The 25,549-nt window shown below is 44.2% G+C and overlaps 1 protein-coding gene across 2 annotated transcripts in view; it reads left to right on the forward strand.

Annotated features, from left to right (window-relative positions):
* HS3ST1 (heparan sulfate-glucosamine 3-sulfotransferase 1) overlaps nt 1-25,549 on the forward strand; it is a 32,889-nt gene that overhangs the window by 1,567 nt on the left and 5,773 nt on the right. Inside the window, exon 1 of one of the 2 annotated variants that reach the window (XM_008017890.3) lies at nt 73-688. The exons of the other annotated variant lie outside the window; for it this stretch is intronic. The gene's annotated coding sequence lies outside the window, so the exon portion shown is untranslated. Of the gene's footprint in view, nt 1-72; nt 689-25,549 lie in introns of those variants that run through there. 2 annotated transcript variants of the gene reach the window in all.

The raw sequence follows: 25,549 nt of genomic DNA on the forward strand, positions 1-25,549 counted from the left end.
AGACGCACGTGGGAGGAGCACAGGTCCCGGGTACAAGTGCCGAGCTGGCGACTTGGGGAAGAGGTAGGCTCGGGCTCAGACCAAGCAGGCGTGAGGGAGTAGACCGGACGTCCCAGGTTTGCAGTGACGGCGGAATCACCCACCCAGCCGCCTCACCTTCCTGGAGCGCTGGTCCTTTCCCTTGGACTGAAACCCGAGGGGCCGCCGCACCGGGTGGGTGGGACCGACTACTCCGGGACCCGCCGTTGGAGCTGCGTGCCAGGCGGGGCTGTGCGGAGCAGCTGAGCACAGAGTGGAGCACCAGGCACCTAGCGGGCCGGACTCGGGGTGGCACCCAAGCGGGCCGGACAGCAGTGGGCGCTCGCGATCCTCCTCTGCCCAATGCGCTCTCCCTCCGGGCCCGGCCTCCTTCGTCCCCTCCTTCTACTCCTGCTCCTCCTCCTGCTCCTCCCCTCCTCGGGATTGAGCACCAAAACGCCCGCCTGCAAGGTCCTAGGCGCGCTGGCAACCAAGAGTCGCCGCCACCACCGCCGGGTCTCAGTGGGTGCCTGCGCCTTCTCCCCGCCCGCCTGCCCCGGGCCGTTCAGAAACTTGCTCCACCCGCCGCGGGTGCTCGGCAGTACTGCCCATGGCCCAGCCCAGGAGCCTATTTAGGGCGGCGGACGGGCTGGACAGAGGCGCGGCTCAGGTGAGTGCGGCGTGCGCGGGGTGGGAGAGCGGCAGGACACAGGTGTAGGGGGCTCCGAGGCGCCTTAGTCTGGCGTTCTGGACTTCGGGCAAGTGCAGAATCCAAGAAGAATCGGGGCTGGAGCAGGTGGAGTGGATGCAGAGGGAACCAGGAAGAAGAGGCTGGGGATTTTCCCATCCTCCTCACCTCTTGCCCTAGCACCTCTGCTCTGGAAGTCCCGAGGGACCGGTTGATCTGTAAGGACAGGGATCCGGATTTCTGACTCTTACTGGGTTGGGTGTTTTTCCCCCCAGCAGAGTCGGGAGGTTCGCTCCTGCCAGCTGCTTGGCGACTGCAGCTTCAACATAGGACCCTGTGGGGCAGCGAGAGCGCAGCACTCAACGGAGCCTGGGTACCACCTGGGGCCAGAAACTGGGGCGATGACACAGCCCGCAAAAGTAACTCGGTCGAGGGAGCCTTTGGAGGTGGAGAAGCCTTGGTCGGGTTTGCCTTTGCATTTGGTTGGAGATAGGCATCCCCAAGGGAGAAATTGAGGCGACAGCCCTGACAATAAGTAAAGCTGTCGTCCCCAATGCCAATTACGTGAGGGTCTTTTTTTTTCTTGTTACTTTATACTGATATTTTTTTCCCCTCGTGGGTTTCTATTTCCGGGCCCTTGGGCAGCGGATGGAGGTGAGGGATGGCGGGGCGCGAACCTGCGGTTGGAGCGCCTAGCCTCCGGATCCCAAGAAGGGTTTTATTCGTGGAACTTGACCTCGCCAGGTGCGCTCTACCAGCCAGGGGGCGGACCGCGCGCTGCTCCTCCTTCTGGCTCCAGCCCGTCCCGGGAAGCGGAGGACAGACCCAGAACGTAGGCGGATGATGGGAAGAAGAAGCTGGAGCCAAAACCGGGTGCCGGCGCGGGATGGGGTGTGCTGGACTCTTGCAGTTATTTGCCGGCGCTATAGGTCTTCCATCTCTTTCCCTCCCCCGGGAGCCAGCGATTCATCGCACACTCAGGGCGCTCTCTTGGGCCGGGGGTTGCATCCTTCTCTCTTCCTCCTCCTTTGCAGAGCCAGTGGTACCCCTTGCCTCCCCTTGCGCTAGTCTCGCTCCTCCCTTCCCCACAACGTTATCATGAGCTATTTTTATCTACAACTTATGCCAAGATGCTTTTGGGGGGATTCTAGGGAGGCCACTCCAAATCCACTGTCTTTGCGCTGCGCTCCGAGAAGCAGTCTCTTGCTAGCATGGAGCAGCCTCAAGGAGTGGCGGGGAGGGGAGTCGAGAACGGAGGAACCAGTCCGCCCTCTTCTCCTCCCTCAGCCCTAGCCCCGGAGGGAAACCCCGCCACCACCAGCTCGGCTGCGCCTTCCGCCACTAGCCCAGGAAGAGGGTCCCCAGACGAGTCCCCACGCTCTCGCTCTCAGGCACTGGGTGCTCGGGGACTGCTGAGGCAGCAGCCTGGCACAGGCAGGATCCTTCATTTCCACCCGTGCGTTCTCGCTTTGCAGGCAAATCTCATTTTATGTTGTTGAAATGCTTCCACCCAAGGGTTAATTCCAGGAATTCCATCTTTAAAAAAAAAAAAAAAAAGAGAGAGAGAAATAACCCAACTTCTTCTGCCGCCCTGCATTTCTAAAGCAAAGCGCATCCTTTGGCATTCGGATTTTTTTCTTGCTTTCTGCATTCCTGGTAATTTTGGGTAACACTGAGTGCAATTAGAATAAGACTTACCTACTAAAATTCCAAGAAACGCGCGCTTGGCTGCAAATCCCTGCCTTACCCTTCCCTTTGTATATCCAGCGCTTAGATTTTCCCCCACAGGATTGCAGAAATAACATATTGAAATGGACCATTGTGTTACATAAGGTTTTCTCCCGCGTTAAGCGGAGAAAGAACAGCTTCTAAAAGAGTCTCTTCAGGTTTTTGGTTAGCCCATCTAACTCTTTCAGCTGAGTTTGACAGGGATGGACAACTTCATGACTAAGCACTCTTACGTGGAAGCGGTTAATTACAACAGCAGCATAGATGAAGATTCCTTAGTGAGGCTTATTAAGCTGTGCTTCTAGACTGTGGAGCTTCTGTGAAGCCACAGGGAATACAATGCTCTGTAGTTTTAAGATGGGAGATTTTTGTTCTGAGAAGCTGGTGAGAAAGTGGCACCTTGAGATGGCATCGGAAAAAGCAAAGGGTTCTTTACTTTCCTGTCATTATGTCTAGGATGCAGCCTCAAGTCCTCCTAGGGTTCCCCCCAAACTTGGAGCATGTACTTTTCTTATTAAAATAAGAAATTATTTTACTGGAAAAATCTGGGGAGTGGTGTCTCTGAAGGGAAAAGTTACATGGAAGCTTTTCTTGCCTTGAATTGAAACTTGATGTTGACTAGGAAGGGGCTGGAAAGATGGCCTGGGTGGTGTAAATGGTTTCATCCGTGCACAGTGCCTTTCGAGACCATGGCATCTACCCATGATGGCATATCCCCACCGTGGTTGCTAAATCGTGTCTGTCTATGGGGGCTAAGGTTTGGAGGAAGGCACGGTAAGATGTATTGGGTGTCCTGATGAAATTGAGCCTGTCCCCTGGGTCAGTGCTCAGGCACCAGGTTTCGGGGCCTGCATCTAAGCCTGGGTCCCTGTGTTAGAGACAGTTGTTGTAGGAGGAGTGGTAACATTTTAGCAGCTTCCAGGGAAATGCAGTAACTTTCCAGCTAGTGTTGGAAAAAATCAGGGCTAGTCCTCATTTTTTCCCTCAACCTGGCTACTTGACCTCGTGCTTTCAATTGAGGCTGCTCTTTTCTTACGGCAGAAGGCAAGAGAGTGCTAGCTGGATTTCAAGTCAACTTCTTGCCCCATGACCTTGGGCAACAATTTCTCCCTCCCTGAGCCTAAGTTTCTTCCTCTGCAAAATAGTGATGAAAAGATTATTATAAGAAAGTGAGAAAATGTATACGAAATGCATCTTGCCAATTATAGGACACTTGTGCAATTGTAAAGGATAAAAAATACAAAAAAAAAGTTTTATCATAGATCTATTTTAATGTTCATTTTAATTGTAGTTTGCATATGTCTGAGTAAATTACATATGCTAAACATTAAGTGGGAGAGATTTCATATAATTGGCCAGTCTCTTCTTGTGATCACCCCATCTGAATGCTACAAGCAGCGGGCCTCACTGCTTCTCAGAATGATTCCTTTCTTGTTTACAGGATCACAGTCAATTTTTAGAGTTTTTTTCCTTTTAACATAATACGTGTTAAGTGTCTTAAGAAAATCTATTTGAAGAGAAGGTCCTGATGTTAATTAATCAAAAACAGGAGAAAAGTCACAAATGGGCAGTAACTCCATTGGGGAAAAGTAAAACACGACCAGTGTCACGAGATGACCCGGGCCCCCCTCGTCTAAATCTTTCATCAGTATAATGCACTGACTCCCCATCGCATTTTAGGTGTTGTTCCAAACTGTCTCCAGAACCTAACTCAGTGCCTGCCTGGCACTTAGACATTCAATAAGTATGTTTGGAATAATTGAATGAATGATTGGACTGAATCTTCACAGCAACCCTGGAGAGCAGATGGCGTCATTTCTATTTTAAGGATTTGGAATCTGCCGATCGGAAAACTTAATTAATTTTCTAAAGGTACAAAGGATTCCAGACTAGAATTCAGGCCTGTCTGTTCCTATTCCACTCTGCAGTCGTGCCTGTAGTGCCCTCTCTCTTCAGACTCACTTAAAATCCTTCTAAGCAGTGGGAACCAAACATCCTATTTAGGAAACACAAGCTTCCCTTCATAGAAGGATTTTTTCGGTGGGAGATGGGCCTCTTTCTCCTTGTCCATATCTCCCAGCCCTGAACTAGGGCTTAGTTGAATGATCCCACCTGGGGCCTGGAATCTTGAAAGACTAGCTAAAGGACACAGGGACACTGGAGTGTTTGTTTACCACCTTGGGTCATGGATCAAGTGGCATTGGCAGCGGTAGGCATGTCCCAAGCTGTGGTCCCAGAGGTGCCTTTTTCTGCAACACCATCTTGACGTGCCCCTGGTGCCCAGGTTCCTTTCATTCCTTGTCATTTTCCAATCCTGGCTTTTCAGCTTCTCGGCAATTCCTAGAGGCAACCCACAGTCTTCAAGTGAATTCCCTTTCTCCCTGACTTAGCCAGAATTGCAACCTGCTGATGTACAGCTTCTCCCCATTCATCTTCAGGCCTGTCTCCAACATGAAGCATCCTTAGCTTCCTTACCCTTGGGGAATGAAGTCTATAGCTTTTTCGGATCGTTAGAATAATATCTACTGGGTCGTAGTTTGTCAATAGTTATGTGCTACTACAAGAGGTCTAGAAAAATGAATACATTATTCTTCCAAGCGATAGTCTGAACATAACAGAAATGGATCCCAGTGGGCATCTTTCTTTTTCTCTAATACATGCTTTTTGGTAGTTTTCCAGCAGGGGTCGCAAACTCTAATGCCTTCAGCCAGGCAAGTAACAGCTTGAGTGGAACAGGACTTGGGCCCTGTGCCTGAGTAAGTGGGGGTTGTAGTCCAGATCCAGCACAGGGGTTGCAGGCGGGACTTCAGGTCTGCTCTTGCCAGATCTGGTTATTTTTTTTTTTTTTCCAAGATAGACTGTCAATTCACAGTTTTATGTGAAATCTACTCACTTTCAAGTGCCAGCAGCTAATTCAATATTCCTCAATAACACCATGTGGGCCAAACCAAACATTTCTGTGTGTAAGCCTTGTATCTGTCACACAGGCCTCCAATGTATGGCCTCCCAGTTTCCAGGGACATAAGGGAAATTTGGAATATGAAATTCAGGAGAGTATGTTATTCAGAATATTGAGGCAAGAGTGTAGGGGCATGGAGTGCAGACGGTGCTCTGGTTAGTTACTGTTTACTTTTACAGAGTGAACCTCTGTTCGGGATGTTCCTTCTTCCTATCTCTGTGACCGGTTACAGCAATCGCATTTACTCCTTTAACACATGTTTATTGAGTTCCAGCCATGTACTGCGTATTGTTCTGCTCACTGGTGACACAGTAAGGAACAAAACAGATGGAAGTCCTAGCCCTTGTGCTTATCTTCCAGCGGAGGAGACAGACAAAAAGCAAGACAGATAAGCAGAATCTCTCCTAGTTAGATAGTGATGTGGTAAGGATTAAAAAATAAATAAAAACTCGGGGAAAGTGATAGGAAATATCAGGATACTGGGGAGGAAACTTAGGCTGTTAGCCAGGGAGCTTGCAGTTCAGTCTCTGGCTCAACATAACCCAAAGTTAAGTTTCATTATCCAACATAAATATTTTCTATGTGGGAGTTTGATTGTATCCTGGGACTATCATCTGGTGCGTAGTTTTGGATATTAGGCTATACTCTCAATTTTAATAAAATTGACTATTGAGCACGTTTATTGTCTGCCATGTACCTGGCATTGCATTATGTATTAGAGTACATTGATGAACAAAACCAATCAAGGAGTACTCTGCAAGGAAATTACAGAACAGCATGAAATACATTAAACATGATCTCAAATGATTAGGCAACTAAAGCGATTGAGGACTGTGGTAAGGATGCCTTTACTGTTGAGTTTTCATACTCAGAACTCTGATGTTCAGCAACTTTTTTTTTTTTTTTTTGATGGCGTCTCACTCTTGTCACCTAGGCTAGAGTGCAGTGGCGTGATCCCGGCTCACTGCAACCTCTGCCTCCTGGGTTCAAGGGATTCTCCTCCCTCAGCCTCCCAAGCACCTTTTTAATTGATCTTTTATTTTGTTCCAGGAATAGTTTATGTCTGTGCTTATTAACTTACTTTAAGCCTGCTCCCATCGTCCATGGAAATTTTTTTGAGGCTTCAATTTTTTTATCTGGCAATGATATTTTTATTATAAAATTTCATTTTGCATTATGAAAAGTATTTGGTTTTAAAAATGTGTTCCAAGTGTAAAGTGTATTTGTGCCCTTTGAGACTCTGGTACACCTTCTCCCAAATCTGCCCCCACCTTTGCTATTGATTGCTATTCACAAGGCAGTTGTGCAGGAGATTAAAAAAAAGTTCTTGTTGTTGATGAATCTGCCATTGAGTATGGGAGTCGGATAAATAACCAAGTCTCTGCCTGTCTCATGAGATGGGCCATCTCAAGAATATTTCCCTTTCATCACCCTCTTTCTTTCTTTCATAGCAATAATTTCTTCAGTAACGGAATTGGGTAGTAAGTATGTTTATCTGGAGTCACCTTGTTACTTGATTAGCTTATTTGCCTACTTTCTCACACTCTCCCACCAGAACATGTGCTCCAGGAGAGCAGGGGCCTGGAAGTATATGTTTGCTCCAGTTCCTAGAACAGTATATTGCTCAGAAAAGAAGAAACAGGCAGCATTTCTGTCTGGGGGAGTTAGGAAACGCTTCATGGTGGAAGAAATATTTAAGAAACGAGAGAGACATGGTGAGAACAGCCAAAGAAGAATGATAAAACATAGTCAAAATTGCGTAGCCCTCAAGCCTTTGTTGAAAACTCATTTGTCTATTTTAGGGATTCCCAATACGGTCAGTCCAGCTGAATAACTGGCGTATTAATACAAGCCCTTTGCTGAATAGATCCTGGTCTGCTTGTGCAAAAGCACTCTGGCATGAAAAGAATGTGGTAGATAATTCCTTACTTTCACATAATATGACAATATCCACCGCCTATTTTATCTCTCGTACCCAGTCCTGCGAGGGCCACAGGGAAGCTCTTACCATCTTCATTTGCTATTGAAGGAAACTGAGGTCCAGGAATGAAGAAACTTTTTTTAGAGATGCCCAGAGTAAAGGGGGCAGACTCTCGATCCAGGGACAAGATTCTCTACCTGCTGTGAGCAGTTGGCTCAAGGTGGAGATTTGTTAAATCCCTGGAGAACTGAGTAGCCCACATTTTCTATAAGCAAAGAAATACATTTAGATGTGAAATATTCACATCTCCTTTCATCCCTCAAGAACTTCTATTTCAGCACTTTAGGTCTTGTCGAATTTCCCCTAGAATTCCTGCAGATGAAGTACTTGTACACCCTGCAGCAGGTTGTTTTATGGAAATGTCTTCGTTCTTTAGTTTAGGAGGGTAAATCAAAGTTCTGTATCAGCAGTTAAAATACAGTGAGAGAAAGGTGATTTCAGATGCAGCTGAAATGAAAAGACATGCTTGCCTAGCTGTGCTCCGAAAAACACATACTTGTGTGCCAGGGAATGAGAGTGGGTTGGGAGCCTCCTCTGGAAAACTGGCTTGCACTTTACTTGAATTACTTCTAAAACCAGATCTTTCCCAGTGTCCTGGGTAGGAAGGAGGGGGAGGGTGTTGGTTACAGATTTCTGAGATTAGATTTTGCAGCTATTTTTGTGGTTGAAAGAGCATGACTTTGGAAGTCATTTATATTTGAATTTCTGGCCTTGTTCTTACTGGTTGTGTCACTCTGAGTAATAGACAATTTTTCTGGGCCTCAGTTTTTTTCCATACTCCCATGAGGATTGAGGGAGATGGCCAATATGTAGTGCCTAGCACAATGTTCAATGTGTTTTGTCTTGTGTAGATTTGCCAGATTTAGCAAATACAAATACGGAACACCTAATTCAATTTGAATTTAAGACAGATAACAAATAATGTTTTAGTATAGTATGTCTCAGATACTAAAAAGTAAGAAATGTGTCATGTTTATCTAAAATTTCAATTTAACTGGACATCCTGTATTTTATTAGCATCCATATTCTCCTAGTAGAAGTTCTGAAAGATTCTTTTCTGAAAGTTCTTGTGCCATAGGAAGGTAAAGAAAGCAGTGTAGTCTTCAAGGTGAAATGACTTGTCCAGGGAGTACGGTCCAAGGCGAAAGAGAAGGGCTGTTTTCCTTGGTGAGCTAAGCAACAGAACAATCAAACCAAAGCAAGCTTATTTCTTTGCTTAAAAGGATCAAAAGAAGTGTAGACCAAAAGAGAGCTCTGGGCATTGAAGAAGTGAGCCCGATTCTTGCCTATGTCACCAAAGCACAAGCCAGATTATTCTCAACACCCTTCAAGAAGAAGGTATTTCAACCCCGTGAGGCCACCAGGGTAGTATTCATTCCGCTAAGATAGAACCTGATTAAATACTAACATTGCTCCAAGCTCGTTACTGCAGGGCTGGAATCAGAAAGACTAGCCTCACACAGGGTTCCACTGAGTACACTGAAGGGATCCTTTGTGCTTTGAAAACTCACACCTGAAATTGCTCCTGCAATAAAAGCTAATAAAACTGTTAGAGAGCTTTTCAGACTCGCTCCCCACAAATAGATGAACACAGATTATAAACTGAGTCTGAGATCTCTCCTGACTCCATGCTGTTCTGAGGAGGGCTGTGAAAATGTTGCATTTCCGTTTCAGGTGATAGTCTAACGGGGAATTAAATTGACAAGAGTTTTGTTACATGTGGACTTTCCAAAGCAGAGTTTCCTGCTTTCTTCAATAGTGAGGTATTGCTTTATGCCAAAATAACCGGTTCCTCTTGCGTGTAATATCAGTGACTCCTCGTTTAACCTGAACTTCTTACTAGCAGGGTGTTTACGTGAAATATGGGCCAGAAAGAAGGTAGAACAGCATTGATTAGTGTGAAGGCTTAACCAGCCAGAGAGATCTGGTTAGAATCTGCTGTGCTCCTTTGCAGCCATGCCGTAAGAGGCGACCTACTTTACAGCTCGACGTCTCAGGCTCCCCCTCTGCAAAATAGGCTTCATTAAAATTATAGCACAGATTTTATTTCATGTGCATTAAATTAATAAGTTATGTCATGCACTTATACAATGTCTGGTTCACAGTCAGAATTTTTTTTTTAAAGATGCCATTAATGATGAGGGAAAGCAAGGAAGGCCTCTGGATTGCAAACTCAATGTTCTATCACAAAGACCACAGACTAATTTGTTTTTTCAAATTATATTTTTAATGGGTTAAACGTGCCCCTACCATATATGTTTTCTCACTAGAAGGCCCCTACTTTTTCTTATTTAAAAATTTTATTGTATTTTATTTTACTTTAAGTTCCAGGATACAAATGCAGAACATGTAGGTTTGTTACACCGGTAAATATGTGCCATGGTGTTTTGCTCCACCCATCAACCCGTCATCTAGGTTTCAAGCCCTGCATGCATTAGCTATTTGTCCTAATGCTCTTCCCCGCTCTCCCGCACCCCCAACTGGCCCAGGTGTGTGTTGTTCCCCTCCCTGTGTCCATGTGTTCTCATTGTTCAACTCCCACTTACGAGTGAGAACATGCGGCGTCACAAACTACATTTTATGCGTCATATTCATGGGAGAGCGTCTCAGTCTTTTGCCCTTTGTTCCTTTAGTCTTAATTTATATCATGCAAGTAAGCACTGTTATTCATTTTCTAGGCCAACAAATGAGATGCAACAATGTAGCAAAATATGGAAGGAACAGTGAGAGGAAGATGCAGAAAAAGTACAGGGAGAGGAAGAGAAGTGGGGAGATAAGATGAGATGGACGGAGGGCTAGAGAAAGGAAGAGATACAAGACAAGAGAACAGAAAAATCATGAAAAGCGGAAAGAAGGATTTGAAGAGCATAGAAGTCCAGTGATGTTTTGTGACAGGGTGGTCTTCAGCAGCCCCTGAGTAAACCCCAGTGCAGCCAGACCACTGAGAGTGGCACAGGCCACTCCCTCTCCCTGCCTCAGCAGAGCTTCTCAGAACCCCAACACAATGCCTCATGACCTTGAGGGAAAGACATAGAAACTGTCGGGTTCCAACTAGAAAGCATATGGAGCATGATAGGAAAGGGAGCATGTACCTTCTCCCCAGTCTGTTTCTGTGACAGCCGAACATCACAGATGAAAACTGAAGACAAGGAACCTGAGTGCCATCTTGTGGAGGGACAAGCCATGGTGCCCCTGTGGGTCCTCTCACTGTGTGTGGGTTTGGTTTGGTTTTAATGGTTTGCATGGTGTATCCTGGCCTTTCTCCTGTCCCTAAGCCCCACCTCCTGCTCCGTGGGAACTGAGTCTTTCTGGGGTGATGAGTACATTGATGCCAGTCATTCTGTGATGCAGGATCATTCTTGGGGCCAGAGCTCCATTCGCAGTTTGAAATTCATGGTGGCTCTGGGCACAAGAGACTTTTCCCTGATCCAAAAGGGAGTGTAGTATTTGAAGCATTTGACGATGGGGAAATGACTTGGCATCATTGAACTTTGGTCGCCTTATCTGTCAAATGGAATTATATTTCCTTATGGACTTTTGTTGTGGGAGCCACATTTTATGATGTATGCAAAGCACCCATGAGAGAGCTTGATATGTAGTTAAGTGTCTATAATGTGGCACTTAATAGTAATGATGATTTTTCTTGCTGGTAAGCCTGATTTTGATTGAAAAGCAGATTACAAATGTCATCATAGATCTAGCTGCTTATTGCCTTCCAGTCCACCTCTGCCTTCTGGCCGATCCTCCCCTCCAGGTGGCTAAAGTGCCACAGTGTCCCAAAGCAGCCAATCTCATCACTTTGCTCTAAAGTAGGAGGAGAGCAAGGTGCAGGGGGGCTGCGAAGAGGGGGCTCTCTTTTAATCGCAGAGGAAAATCTTTCTCAAATGACAGAATATTTTCCCCTTGTGTCCCCTTGACCAAAAGCTAGGTCACAGGCTCATAGGTAAAATAATATCAGTGTAGGAAACTGAGGCAGGAAGACATTTGAAGCAATGAAAAAGGAAAATGAATCGACTATGGTAACTCTGAATTGATCCTTCTTGCCTTCGGGCAACAATTACACTTCTGTTCGTATATTACAATTGGAGATTGATCCTGCTTAGCTTCATCACTTCTCTTTTACTGCGGTCTTCAGCTAAAACACAAATCTTATATCTTTCTGGCTTCTGTTTTGTTTTTCCTTCCCAGCTGTGTCATTTTTACAGCCATTTGCAATCTGCAATATTTCTCTATGTTAATCTCTCTTGCTAACCCGAGAAATCTTTGTAAAACACAAATGTAATCAGGTTATTGCCCAGTCCTGTAATTCAGAAAGTTCCATGGATTTCCATTATTCATAATATTAACGTTTAACTGCAGGACTTTTAGATGCAAGAAGAGGTCAAGTCCCAGCCACATCGCTTCATCACAATATCACCTTGGGCGGGTGAATAATCTCTCTAAACTTCAGGTATTCTTCCATGATTTTTAATTATGAATTTTTCATACACTCATTTATTAACATTTAATTTGTTCTAATAGATAAAATTGTGGGAGGATGGGGACTTTGTCTAGAGCTCCCCACTCCAAAATCTGTCTCTAATCTGAACCAATGCCTGGCAGACAGTGGTCACCCAGGAAATAATTGTGGAGTGAAAAACCATGCAACCTAATGCCCACCATTTCATAGAATAGCCAGGATTAAATACGATAATGCATTTACTTATTATTTTCATTAGAATGCATATGATTAACTTAGAATGTTTAATACACATAGTGGGTGCTTGAAAGCTAGCTCTCCTTTTAGTTTTGTTTTTGTTTTTTTTTGTTTTTTTTTTTGTTTGTTTGTTTGTTTGTTTGTTTTAGTAATAAAAGTATTGCTGAAATTCAAGTTCTCCAGGATGGCTCTCACATTCTAATTTATTAAGCCTCATCATTAGCCACTCTCTGTTCTGTACACATACCTCATCATCTGACCTCAGGACCACCCTTGGTTCCCAGATAAATCAGGAATGTGAGCATTCACAGCCCTGCACATGCTGTTTCCTATGCCTAGAACTTCTGTACGTTCTCCCTTTTCTTATCAGGTTCAGACTGTATCATTCTTTTTTTTTTTTTTTTTTTTTTTGAGACAGAGTCTCGCCCTGTCGCCCAGGCTGGAAGTGGCCGGATCTCGGCTCACTGCAAGCTCCGCCTCCCGGGTTCACGCCATTCTCCTGCCTCAGCCTCCCGAGTAGCTGGGACTCCAGGCGCCCGCCACCTCGCCCGGCTAGTTTTTTGTATTTTTTAGTAGAGACGGGGTTTCACCGTGTTAGCCTGGATGGTCTCGATCTCCTGACCTCGTGATCCGCCCGTCTCGGCCTCCCAAAGTGCTGGGATTACAGGCTTGAGCCACCGCGCCCGGCCCAGACTGTATCATTCTTTACGGGCTGTCTAGCTCTGTCCCAATACGCTGCTCCCTCTCCAAGGTAAATCACTGCCTGTGTGCCTTTTGCCTTGGATCTCTCTCTTCCAGGTACTTGATGGAACGTGCTTTCCTTCCTATTTGGAGTTCAACAGGGCCATGCAAAAGCGAGGGGAACTGATATGTGGTCACCTGGCCTGAAGCTTTTAAGAGCCAGCCCATGCTTTGTGCCTGATCTCCTCCCCACCGGCCTGGTGACTGGCACTACGCCAGAGAGTACCTGCTCTGTCTTTCTGCCTCTCTGAGAGACAGAGTGGTGTCCTGCCACCAACCCTCGTGGGACAAACAGCCAAAGGGAGGAGGGACAGAGATGTAGGTGCTGATCTCAGGCTAACTTGGCATACCCTGAAGGAGGCACCACCTCTCCAGTCCTGGAGCTCTCTGACTTGTGCAGGTGGCATTGTCGTCATTGCTCATTGACTTGGCTGCATCCCTCAGGAGACAGCTCCCAGACAGCAGGACAGAACCCCGGTCATGCCCCTTCATGCCCCTTCACACCTCTTGTCCAGAGTATAAGTCCTCGATCCCTGAGTGAAATATGGATTTATGTATGGATTTACGTGGTGAGAGGGGATGAAAGGAGAGGTCTTTGGTCATGGTTGTTAGGAAGTGAAAGTACCATTATGATAATCAGAATTATCAGTCTTTGAGGGGAGGCGGATCTTTTCGCTCAGATTGCCTGAGTTCAGATTAGCAGCTGTCCTTTGTCATCTCATGAAGGGTTTAAAGTGACCTGAAAAAATGTCACCTGGGTAAGGTCAATGCTACCTGCACTTTGCCCTTCCCTGGACTCTCTCATAGGAGTTCTTATGTGCATCAGCCCTTCCCCAACCAGGAAAGCACCTGTTCTAGGAATGTTTTACACTTTCAGTCGTACTGGAGCAGCCTGCTCCTGCTGACTCCTCACCCCTAGACAAGTCTCCTTAGCTGCACATATTTCCGCAGAAGCACTCTCTCTGCAGTGTCATCGGGTCATTTGGTGACACAGACCACCAGGCCCTATTCATTTAGCCAAACCCGTGTTTGGTTTAAGATTGTCATCACCTGCTACTTTTTCTTACTTTAATTCTTAAGGTTCTCTGCTAAAGGCAGCACAAAGGCTAATTACCTTATAATAGTTGTCCTTTAAAAACACTAGATTAAGAGCCACTTTATGCTTTTTATTCTGCTTTTCCTTTGTCATCTGTCTCTGCATAGCTATCAATAGAGCAGCATTTTTGTGCTTTCACTGGAGAATGTTTCTTTCTTACTCATCAATTTTCAGAATGTTGTTTCTTTCTTTACTTATGACAACTATTTAAGCAGACAAAAATAGCTGTCGTTAAACCTAAATTATTACTGATATTTTTCTTTCACTTTTCTCTTCAAGTTAGTATCATTGAGCTATTATTGATTGAGTGAATACTATTGAGCAATTATTTACTGTGAGTCTATCACATGTCAGGTGGGCTAAAATGTTTTTTCTGTAATATTTTACTTAATTCCACCTAAGAAAACAGGCAAGACAGGGAAATTAGGCCCAGAGTGAAAAATAGCTTCTTCAAGGGCATGTAACTAACCCAGAATGTAAACCCAAGATAATTTAAACATGATTGCTTTGATCTTTCTGCCCCATCCATTTATTTCTCTATTTCCCTATTTACATACTTCAGCATGGACATTAGTTCAAAGAGTTGAACTTTGTTTTTGTCCTCACCAGACCCCTGAGCTTTCCTCAGGTGCCTTCTCCATGAAGCATATTCCAAATTTCCTTGTCCCAACCTCCTTAACGTTGATGAAATAGTGTCTATTCCACAGTTTCCTTCATCTCCTTGGAATGGTAGTGTTTGCTTACATATCCATCTTTCCCCCTTACACAGTGGGTTCCCTGGGATGGGATCTAATTTTCTTCCTGTATTTCTGGGCTTGGTTACCTATGACCCAAGCAAATAACATCTAACCCTCAGGAGTGTCTGAATTTGCTGATCTTACATTGTGGGAGTGAAGAAAGGGGATAATAATTGTAGAAAGAAATCCTGGATCCTAACTTAGTGACTCACAGTATTAAAATTCTCTCTCTCTATGAATCTAAGCATTGGAAGAAAAACTGTGAAAAACCAATCCAGAAATTTCAACACAATTTCCAAGGCTTTATTTAACATGAACTACTGTTCTTTGGCCAAGCCTACTCATCTTCCTTGGCATGTTGGACCCTAATCAGTCTGTTGGTTTAGATTGGATATCAATCTGCAATACAAAGCCAAGCCTGAGTGTTCACACTAGCTAGTGGGGGAAGTAAATATGGTTGTTAAAGCATAAAAGCAATGGGACTGATTTGACCAAGGCAGCCGCAATCAGTTTTATTCTTTAGATGCCTCTGAAAACTCATCTTTATGGTAGCATGCTATGGGCTAGAACATTTCAGGACCTCCAGGCATTGCTTCCTTCATTAATGTACTGATGACATTGAGAAGGTTGTGAGAAGCAGGAAGTCTTGAAAACTTAGTTCATCATTGGACCAATCACACACACGTGTATATGTGTACACACACACACACACACAGAGAGACACAGCAATTATATGCCACAGGCCCCTCCTGAAAGGAGATGGAACCAGGACTTGATGAGTGAACCTTGCTGAGGTCCCGTCAAATGTAATGAACACGACAGAATAAAGATCTACATAGCCAAGGCTCTCTTGCCTGCAGCTATACTGCTCTGCAAGTGCCTGACTGCAGAAGCTAAGCATGGTTAGGCCTGGTTAGTACTTGGGTTGGGAGACTGCTCAGGAAGATCCATTGCTTTATGCTTTAAAAAAAAAGAAAGGAAAGAAGCCTATCTCATGCAGCCTTCTGCTTGTCCTTCATTTCTCCTCCCAATATCTTTGCTTTTCCTTCTTTCTCATTAAGAGTTAGAGGAAGAAATGCAGTTATTAACAGATGATAACTCATGTTCGCATGGTTTTTGTTTTTATTTTGAAACACAAAGCAATCTATTTCTAATTGTAGCTCTGCTATCATTCTTCTTATCTCATAACACATGAATAAGACCAAAATGGTTTTCATGTAGATCTCTCAGTCCATTGTCTATGAGTCTCTGTGTTCTTCCCACAAGCATCCTGTCTTCAGCCCTCTCACAGCCCTAACCCTAATGTGATCATGGCTGTTTGTGTTTTGTTTTGTACCTTCTCTCTCTATTGTTCCCTCTCCACACCCTATACCCTGCATGGTCCCAAGCTGTTTGAAGGAAGAGACGGGGTGGGTGTCAACTGTGTCTCTAATTTCTTAGTGCCTGATGCACCATACACTTATTTAGGCCTTGACTCTGAATTGCGGATACTCTCACACCCTGATACTTTACAAAGTTTGCTTCTCCATTTGCTAAGGAAGAGGCTGAGTGTCATATGTGGCACAAACCAGGAAACTAGACCCCCGTGGCAGCTCTCAGTCCTCGGCTCTTGTCCTAAGCAATTCTACTCACTCCCAATCGTCCATACCTCATTTAAGCCAGCAGAAGCCTTAGAGCAAACTGCCTTCCTCCAGCCTAAAAGGTGATTAAGCTGCCTGTTTGGTGTGGGGATAAGGGAAATCTTATCCCACCACATGCCCCAGGTTGAAAGGATTCTTTTCTAATGGCTATTGTCACTGATAAACTTTTTATAGAATACTTATCTTAGTTAATTAGGGCTACTATGATGAAGCACCATAGACTGGATGGCTTATGAACAACAGAAACAGACTTCTTACAGTACTGCAGGCTGGAAGTCTGAGGCCAGGATGCCAGCATGCTTGGGTTCTGGTGAGAGCCCTCTTCTGGGTTGCATCCCCTGCTGAATTCTCCTTATATCCCCACATGGCAGAAAGAAAATGAGCCAGATTTCTGGCCTTTTATAAGGGCGCTAATCCATTCATGAAGACTTCACCCTCATGACCTAATTACCTCCCAAGGGCCTCACCTCCAATACCATCATGATGGGGGTTTGATTTTAACATATTAATTTTGTAAGGACACGAACATTCAGTCCACATGATACAATGCTTTCTTATTTGCCTTGTTTCATTCTAGTAATGGTTAAGCATTCTTCATAGATTATTTCTCAGTCTAACTGATCCACCTCTCAATCAGGTCCTAGGTTCAATGAATATTCATTGAATGAGTGCTAAGTGTGATCTGAGTAGAATCAGAGCAGCAAGTGCAGTTCAAGAGGACCTACCCAAGGAAACAGCCTCTTTTCCACTAAAGGCTGTATTCTTCCCCCTCCCCATCAAAAAGACCTCAGCAGCTTAGAAGTTTGATATATGGTGCTACCTTTAACCTATAAAATGTTAGACTGATGCCCACACTGGTGACAAAACTCTGTGGTTAGCTTTTAACAACAATCACTGTGGCTAGGAATTTTGGATTCCGTAGCTCTTGGAAAATCCTCTTGAAATTTTGGATTCCAAGAGAGCTAAGCTCTCTTGGGGTGATCAACCCATATGTTTCTCAGTCCTCTAAAGCATTCATGTTTTAGATTGATCTTATATGATCTTAGAATTTATGACCCAATCATTTTACTCTGTAAATAAGTCTTAGAGTATCCCTGTGTCTTGCTCACCATCACATGGAAGTCAAGACAGAACCAGGGACTAGACCCCAGCTCCTATTTCCCAGTTCAGCACCCTATTTACCCTGGTGCTTTGGCCCTTTCAAGCAAAGAAGACTTCATGGATATGCGTATTATGTGTCTGAATTATTGATGACCTGAATTGAAGCTTTATCAGTTATTGGGATATGGAAGTCTGACAGTGACAAAAACTGAAATTTGGTGGGAGTTTTCTACGCCAGCCCTGCTCTTTAACAGTTTACACAGTCACATCTCCTTTGATCCCCATGACAATCCCACGAGATTGGTGCTGTTACTATCCCCACATTTCAGATGGGAAGATGCACATAGAGGTCACATGGCTTGCTCTTGGTCATATGGAGTCAGTATGGGTGCAGCCAGGACTCAAACCCAAGCCCTTAATCACCAGCCTCCCCACTCTGAACTCCTGTGATTCATCTTGATGATTCCTGAACTTCTCCTTCTGGCATTACTTTATTTAAGTAATCATAAATAACATTTTAAAAGTATAAAATGTAAATCATTTTGCATCAACATTCAGAAAGAACGAATGACCAGGTCACTGATGGTTTAACTTGACATACACCATTGCATTTAATCTGAAGATAGGGTAATTATAATAAGAGATAACAAGAAATTACAGAGAGGGCTGTGTGGAGTGCACGATCTAGGTGTTGTTTCTCTGGATAGATTACATGACGTTTAAATATTTCAAGATTAGCAAGATGAAAAAACAAGCATCTCCTGTTTAAAGTAAAGCTTGAGTCAGAAGCAAATGAGATACTAATTTATTTGTAGAACCTGAAGCATCAGTATAATGAAATATTCAACTTGAATGACACTTTAAAAAAATTTCAAGTAAGGGACAAATGGAAATCACAGTGGTGTGTATATGTAGGTGGGCCAGAGGAAATAACCAGGTACTATTGCTTTATTCAGTGCTATCATATGAACTGCAACAGTGTTTTCAGAAAAGGAAAAATGTGGTCAATATAAAATCAAAACCCACTAGGGAATACTACTTGTATTATTTCTATGCCAGTTTTCCCTTTGAGCTCTTTCAGGCATGGATGCCACTTTGTCATTGCTCTACCCCTGGTGTTTTTCATGGTGCCTGGCAATATGAAGCACTCTCTTAAATGTTTGTTTTTAAATGATCATGATAAACCAAGACCACACATATCTAAAAAGAAAGATAATAAAAAGCTCCTGGGCCAAAACTGAACAAAAGTTTCCAAGTTACGCCATTAACTTTTCTCAAGTCAGAGCCTGTACATAGTGAAGTGACATTGCTGAGATTTAAGTTCAGGACTGTATGCTTCGTCCTAATGCCAGGACTATTTTTCCTCTCCTTTTATTTTTTATTTTTTATTTTATTTTTTTTCTGGAGATGGAGTCTCGCTCTGTCGCCCAGGCTGGAGTGCAATGACATGATCTTGGCTCACTGCAACCTTTACCTCCCTGGTTCAAGCAATTCTCCTGCCTCAGCCTCTGGAGTAGCTGGGATTACAGGTGTGCACCACCACGCTTGGCTAATTTTTGTATTTTTAGTAGAGACGGGGTTTCACCATGTTGGTCAGGCTGACCTTGAACTCCTGACCTCATGATCCACCAGCCTTAGCCTCCCAAAAGTGCTGGGATTACAAGCATGAGACACCACTCTCGGCCTCCTCTACCCTCTTTCTAAATTTGTAGGCAGAGGACTGAAGCTTCTCAAGCTGTGGGTCCTGTAGCCTCATCCACACCAGCACCTGCCATGGCAAATCTTAGCACAGGCTGAGGTTTTCCTTGTACTCCATTTAGCTTTGCCTCCTACTGCCCTGAATGAATGCTCCCATGGGACTTTCTTCTGAGCAAGGCCAAGTTTTCTCCAAGATTGTGTTCGAACATGGCCTTTGCTGTGAGGTCCTTCCAGGCCCTCCCTGACCCTCTGCCAGCTCCCATCTCTCTCCTCTGGGCTCTTGAGTTTCCACAGATGGATCTATGTCTACTCTGAAGTCTAGTCATTCATTCCTTCCACGTGCATCTTCCACATTATAAGGTGCTCCTTGAAGACAGGGACGGGATTATTTCGGTGTCCCCAGGAACTCAGTACTATTTTAGAAACATCATAGATGCCTTGTAAGAGTTTGAGTGATCACCTATGGGCAAAGCATAGACCTTACGCATTGCTCTCTGCAGACTTGCCATTCAGTCTTTTTTATTTTTATTTTTTTCCTTTTCTTCACTTTACTTGGCAAGTTATATCCATTTATGAGATTCCTAAAAATCAGCACTTTTCACATAAGTATCCATAGTTGAGTTTTGAAAAATGTGAAGATCAGACCACTCTGGTCCCTGGTCTCTGACAATATCTGCCAGAGTTGGCAGCACCTGCTTCTTTAGCCAAACCACACACACAGCTGCTTGCCACCATCTCCCACCAGCCAGCTGGCTTCATACATAGATGTCACCTGCCTAAACCTGGAAGCATGTGAGTGCCGCCCCGGAAAGACACACAATGGAGGAAGTCCCAGCCAAACTGTTTTGCTTTCCTAATTATTCTGAGGACCACGTACTAGTCAGCTAGGGCTGCTATCATCAAATATCATGCAATGGATGGTTTAAACAATAGACATTTATTTCCCACAGCTTTGGAAGCTGGAAGCTCAAGATCAAGGTGTCAGCAGAAGTGGTTCCTCATGAAACCCCATTCCTGGCTTGCAAAGGGCCACATTTGGGCTGTGCCTTCACATGGTGGAGAGAATGAGAGAGAGAGAGAGACAGAGTGAGCTCTGTTTTATCTTCCTCTTCTTATCAGGACACCAATCTTGTCAGGATCGAACCCTGCCCTTACAACCTTATCTAAACCTAATCATCTAAACCCCCCACCTCCAAATACCATCACACTGAGGGTTAGGGTCTCAACCTATGAATTTGGGGGGGACAAAAACATTCAGTGCATAACAACCTGGCTCAAGGAATGACACAAATCATCTCTCCCTATTTGCCCATTTCAGGGGAAACAATTTACTTCGGTTTGTATAAATTTATTTTCAGCTGTGAATTATTCCAATCTTCCTTGCCCCCCAAAAAAGGACAGATTTTGGAGGGCACATAACCTTCATGTGTATGGAGGTTAGTAAGATGCAAATTGGGAGACCCATGTTTCTGAGTCAGTTCGGTCCCTGCAGGCCTGACTTTGGGGTTCTTGTTCTCTGCTTACCTCCGTTTCTCTATCTGCAAAATGATGAGACAGAACAAGATGATGGCACGTGGCTGTTTTGCCTCTGATGCTTTGTGTGTCTTTCCTGATCATTTCTGGGTTAACACAAAAGATTTGTGGGTACTCACCATCTGCAGGGTGATCGATGACCATCCACCCCATCCAGGGGAGCTTCTTTAGCTAAGATGGCACCTCTCAGAGGCTCAGTCACCCCTGGAGCAGGGACTGAAGCCATGCACCCCAGCGTGGGCCCAAGACAGCCCAGCTCCTGTCTCCTGTCTGTTATGGGGTCCCTCTTCCACTCAGTTGCACTGAGTAATAAGAGAAGCCCTGTCTGTCCGCCCTCCTGTCACAGAGCTCTGCAGCGCAGTGCCTGAGCCAGTGTGTTTCTACTTCTAATGAAGGATTTATTTAGGTCACTGCTGCCTTCTGCGCACAGCAATGCAGATTAAACATGTTGAGAAGTAACTCCTCCTATTCCTTCACTGGGGGCCTGCCTCACCACTGCACACACCTGGCTGCTCATCATTCATTCAGGAACCCTTTATGAAGGACCCACAGCCACTGCGTGCCCTTCCACAGAGAACTGAATTATTTCTATGTGTCACTGTCCTTTCTTCTTTGAGCCTCTGTCTGGTTGAGTCACTGCAGTACTTTGCATCATGAACAAATGTGTTTGACTAATTATCATCCCAGGATCCCATTTATAACACCCAGGATTTTTCTTTTTAAGGGACAAAAATAACTACCATGATTTGAGAGCTTACCACAGGCCAGACAGTATGGCAATACCCTAAGCATGCCACATGTACTATTTTATTTAATCCTCACAGTAAATATGTAGGGCCAGTGCATTCAATCTCAAGCTCTGAGTTTCAGGACTGTCTTGCAGATTTTAAGTTACAGAGCTAAGATTTGAGACTGGGTTTTTGGCTGTAAATCCTGTTAATTCCCAGCGTCTTCCCTCCATCTCCTGCCTCCCAAAATACAAACTCGGTAGCCAAAATCATCCCTGTCTATTTTGTCTACCACAGTTGTTTTCAGCCCTGGAATTAAAAATATACTACCCCAACAACAGTAGGAAACAAACAAATAAAAATCAAAAGACCTTGCCCATCTCTCCCCTGGGCCAAGAATATCAGAATCTGAATTGGCACCCATATTCTAAGCTCACAGGGCTCTAGCCATTCCAAAGACTATCGAGGGTTAGATTAGCTCCTCTGGAAATTTATGAGGAATACAGAATCCCAGGCCTCTGCTCAGGCGTCTTGCATTAGAATCTGCATTTGTAACTGGCTTTCTAAGTGACATGCGTGCATATGCATGTTTGGAAAGCACTTTGCCTGATGATTGTAACTTGCAGCCACAAGTCTCTCCCAGGAGGAAATCTTTAGTTACCTCTCATGTGAACTTTTTATCCAAATCCTTGGGCCCTAATCCTTCACCTGATCTCGGGAATAATGTTGTGTGCGTTGACTTCAGACTACCTATGGGACAGGTTGCATTTATCATTCTCATTTTATCAAGGAGCACTTAGAGGTTCACAAATAACACTGAGATGGGAATCCTTCTCCCAGTGAGCACACCATGCTACCTTCCTTGGCTTGCCAAGGCATCTCCTTCCTTCGATTTCAGAGAATTCAATTTATTATCCAGTTAAACTTTTGTAAATATGGCACCTCTCAGACATGCAGAGAATTCAAGGAAGCATAGAAATCTAGAGAAGGAGATATCGAATAGTCCTTCTCTTTTTCAAGGAAACAATGGGGCTAATTACTCTAACTTATCCCCCACTGCATAGTAATTGGTCCAAGAAAGCTTATTAACATTATGTGGCCTGACTTATGATCCTTTCTACCCTAAACTCTTTTCACCCCATCCCACCTCACAGCAATTACCATAAGGAAATCCAAACAAAAGTGAATGTCAACATTTGTTGAGGATTGACATGTATAGGCAATTTCAAGAAAATAAATATTTATGTAGGTCTTGAAATATCACTGCCCTCTCATAGACTGACAGGCACAAACTGAATCTATTTCCAATTTCACTGTTTCCAAAATGACCTGCCAAGGATGAAAATCTGACACCACTGCGAGGTGCTCTTCAGTAGCTGTGCAAAGATGAAAGTGAAGACATTTTTCGTTCTTAACAATGAAAAAATAATCTTATACTTTTGATTGCCCAGAAGTTTGGTAGATTAAAAAAAAAATGACAGTTCTATTGTTCAACCTGTCTTTCTCATGTTTCAGTGTGTTCCAGAAAATTAAATCACTCAACACCATGAGATTCTTGGAAAGAAGCAGTTCTTGCATAACAGTATAATAAATCTCACACTTCTTCTATCTCATTGTGGTTTTAAGTAAGCTCTCCCTCGCCTGGAATGCACTCCCCACTGTCCAAGGGAAAGCATCACCATTCAAAGGGGACAAAGGCACACCATGGACTTTGAGGATGGCCGGTGGAATATTTTAGTTTGATATTACCAGGTTCTGTGACCTTGAGGAGGTCATTTAACCTTAACAGCATGTTTCCATTTCTGTCATGGCAGATATGAATATGAAAGGCAGGCCATTAACATTTGTTGAATGACTGTGTGCCAGACACTGTGCCATGTATTTGGCATGGGTCATCGTATTTAATGATGATGACACCCCTATCAAGAAGATTTAAGCTCATACTTGCAGAGGGGAACGTGGAGCCCCAGAGACGTTAGACATTGACTGAGGTCAGTTAGCAATAAGAATTCTAGCCTGGATCTACCTGATTGCAAAAATCTTCTTTGTTCATCTACTACTCTCCACCACATTTTTATTGCTTAAAAATATAAAATAAAATGAGAACAACCACCTCTTGTATTGTTGCAAGTATTAGAAGAAATAATTTATACTCAAGTGCTTGCCACCTGGCACCCAGTGAGTGCTCAGCAGGTAATCTCTTCCCTTCTAACCCTTTTGTTAAATCCTATAAGTGACTTATGGTTGTATGTTTTGATCATCCCTGCTACCCTAAAGGAATTCCTACCTGTGACAGTGTGTCATCATCTCTTGTTGAGGGGCTGTGAAGGTGTCCTGCAGACCGACAGATGGCAGGCATCACTGTTCCAGATTCATTAAATGTACCTCTTGTAAAATATCCTAGTTATTTCATTTCATCTATGAATATGTTCCAGTAGTGGGGCTGAGAGAATATATTATAGTTAATTACATTTGAAATCTAGGTCATGATGTGAATTATGTAATAAGGAGACATAAGGAGAAAATGAAAATATTTTTGAAGGGTTGTTTCATAGCTTCCCCTCCTTTTTTAATCCAAATATTTTCTAGGCTCTCAGGTGATGTCGCCCAATCACGATTAGAAATGCTGAGTCCCCCTTTCAACTTCTGGTTTCTGCTTGACTCTCTAGAGACAGAAGTTTCAAACCCTTAAAGTTTCTCTTGCTACTGTGTTAAAATATGTTCCCAGTACCTTCCAGCTATTTGCCTGTCTACTGCATTTGACAAGTGTATTCAGCAAACAAAATGTCTAGAACGTGCTATATACCAGAAATCATGCCAGGCCCTAGAGGCTAGAGTAGAGCAAGGCAAGATCTCCATTTGGAGGAAAGGCCTCCTTGGAAAGGAGTTTGGATTTAATTCCAAGTGCAAGGGAAGCCTCCATCTGGAAGATTCTGTGGACTCTCCCTTGGGTTTCCCATGCCTGGCATGTGGCTACTGTCTTCACAGTGGGACTCGAGGAAGTTCACTGTTGCTGATAGGAAGGACTTTAATCTTCTCAGTTCATGAAACTCAGGCCTTGGGTTTTCACCGTAGTACCCAGAAAACAGCCTCCCTGATAGAGGGAAGTAAACAGAGAGGTAGCTGGATCTCCCTTTGGGACCTATTAACCCATCTATAAAAGGAAGGCGGAGGTTCATTGTGCCCATCTTAGCAAGTCTCAGGTTTCATAGAAATTCCGTCCTTCATCAAAGAATTGGTGCAAGGCACAAATATTCAACAGGACCAAAGAAGTCGAGCCAAGTTCATTAACAACTTGCTCACTATCTCTAGACATTGCCAAGAAAAGTGAAAGGGACAGTGAAGTACCTGGCTTTGTCTGTTTAGACTGACTTTGAATCCTTTCACCTCCTCTAACTTTCTAGACACACAACTTCATTTCCCTGAACCTCACTTTTAAAAATAATAACGTGACTTACCTTGAGGACTTGCAGTGAGGATTACAGCAAGCCCTGCGTGGAAAGTTGCCAGCCTAGTGCCTGCTGAGTAGCAATTGCTGCAGATGGGAGCTGCGATCACTGCTTTTGCCAAGGTTGTGGCCTCTGCTCCAGGTGCTATGGAGAATTCTGTATCCATGCCCATGTCAGCCAAGGGCTTCAACTGTCAAAAGTTCCCATTTGTTTACTTTTATCTGGTTTGTTTCTTGAGGGAGAAGATCGCATTTGCCTTTGTGCTGCCTGCAGGTTCAAACCTGTCTTCCTGGTTCTTCTCCTGTTCAGGAAGCTCCTAATCTGTGAATGGGTAGGGAATCTTGCTTTCAGGAGAGTGTGTTCCACACTTAAAGAGCTCTCAGATTAAGAATTGCAAATGTGCCCAGTGCTCTCTGTCTCTGTGCTCTCTAACTCAATTGCCACCAGTCATATGTGTCCTTGATATGCACTACACGGGTAAATATATACACACTTGGATTTCGAAGACTGGGTAGAAAAAATGCAAAATCCCTCATTAATTTTTTGTAGTGATTAGGCCAGGTATGGCGGCTCACGCCTGTAATCCAAGCACTTTGAGAGACCGAGACAGGTGGATCACTTGAGGTCAGGAGTTCGAGACCAGTCAAACCCCATCTCTACTAAAATTATAGTACAAAAATTAGCCAGGTGTGGTGGCACACACCTGTGGTCCCAGCTACTTGGGAGGCTGAGGCACAAGAACCACTTGAACCCAGT

This window comes from Chlorocebus sabaeus, chromosome 27, assembly GCF_047675955.1.
Source record: "Chlorocebus sabaeus isolate Y175 chromosome 27, mChlSab1.0.hap1, whole genome shotgun sequence".
NCBI classification, from domain to species: Eukaryota; Metazoa; Chordata; class Mammalia; order Primates; family Cercopithecidae; genus Chlorocebus; species Chlorocebus sabaeus.